This window comes from Glycine max, chromosome 10 (genome assembly GCF_000004515.6).
Source record: "Glycine max cultivar Williams 82 chromosome 10, Glycine_max_v4.0, whole genome shotgun sequence".
Taxonomy (NCBI): Eukaryota; Viridiplantae; Streptophyta; class Magnoliopsida; order Fabales; family Fabaceae; genus Glycine; species Glycine max.
In genome coordinates, this window is record NC_038246.2 from 45,117,697 (window position 1) to 45,119,350 (window position 1,654).

Consider the following 1,654-nt stretch of genomic DNA (forward strand, 5'->3'; position numbering starts at 1 on the left):
CACAATCAAACACATATTTAACATCTCAATACTTAAAAATACTTTTTATTTTTCTTTAACTAAGAAATTTGTATCAAGCATTTTAAATGCTTCTTGTGCTATTTGGTTAACGACACCCACACCATTTAAAAAAAAAAAAAAGATAATGATATGTAAGGCGACAAATAAAATAACTGTTATATATTGGTTTTAAAAATGTCTTTTCGTATTAGAACATTCAAAATCTCTTGAACCATTAACCATTTGCTTCATCCTAATAACGCATGTAAGCTTCCTTCGGAGTTTCATGATTTGCTCTCTCTTTTTCTAGGTTAGTAGTTGGCCATTTGATTTCTACTGTTGATATATGATATATATTTGACTATTTTACCGTTGTTATACAGATGCTATCTTATTTGTTTTCTCAATATGTTAAAAATAATTAACTTTCGTATCATTGTCTGTAAATGATGTTTGACTTCATCAGAAGGTGGCCGGAGATTATAGCATAAGTCATAATAAATGCAAAAATACACAATGATTTTATTATTGCAACAAGCTAGACAATAATCATAATAGTCTACACGCATGTCCATATAAAAATGTAACAATGATAAAATTAAATACATTATAGTATAGTCATAGTCATACATTATGATTTAATTAATGGTCAGTACTTAGTATAGCTAGCTTCCGTCGAGGTCCTCTCAGCGCTCTATAGATTGATATATAACAGAGGACAAATTAACAATAGTCGATTACTCTATAAGTTTAGTTTTTAAATTGTTATTATAATTGTGTGTTTATAAGTATAGGATGAAGTGGCTGTAAAAAAACAAGTGTAGGATGAAGGGTGTACTAAGGTATTCATAAATCATAATACTTGTGTTTGTACCCATATTTATCAAACAAATAATATAATTAACTTACATCATGAACAATTTTTACGGGTATTTATTGAGTGAATTATTCATTACCTATGTTCATTCCTATTAAGATTAAAAAATAAATACACACTATTTTTTTAAGTAGTCGTATATATAGTTATCAACTACTACCGTGATTCTTATTTATTTAAAGTTGTTTTTTTATGTAAGACAATTTTATTATGTTCTTTGTAGTAACATTAAACTATTTATATTCTCGTTCCATATATGCCTTCTATTTTTATTTGTCTTTCGAGTTTGTGTATATTTTTCTTATGAATATTTTGTTGAACATACATAATTGATGGGACCAAATCCGGAGTCTTCAATTCCTATCCATATACATGTGGATAATTAGATCCATAGGATACTTAACCAAAAACCACCGTCTCCACTCTATAGCCAAACTGGAACGGCCATATGCTAATACGTACCCCCAAAAAGTTAAAGACCGTGTAGAATTGAATTGGTGATCTCTTTTAAGAGATACCATGTCTTAATAATTTCTAGCATCAATTGCGTAGTGATATAGTATATTATTGGAAGTGTTGCATGGCCTAATATTTGGTTACCTAGAAAGTTTTAGAGATTTAGATAAAACCGTGTTATTTGATATTCAATTATTTGGTGACAATAGTCTCTTCAAAGCGCCATCGGTGTCGCAAGATTATGCTAAGATCTGAAACATTCGTTGTCTTGGTTTCCTCCTATCTCTGCATTCCCATGTTCAATGTATTCTCCACACCCCC

The 1,654-nt window shown here is 29.6% G+C and overlaps 1 long non-coding RNA gene across 1 annotated transcript in view; it reads left to right on the forward strand.

Moving 5' to 3' along the window:
* LOC121172903 (uncharacterized) overlaps window positions 1-1,654 on the forward strand; it is a 2,813-nt gene continuing 1,159 nt past the window's right edge. The window contains exon 1 of the long non-coding RNA XR_005886712.1: window positions 1-310. This is a non-coding gene — a long non-coding RNA (uncharacterized lncRNA). The remainder of the gene's footprint in view (window positions 311-1,654) is intronic.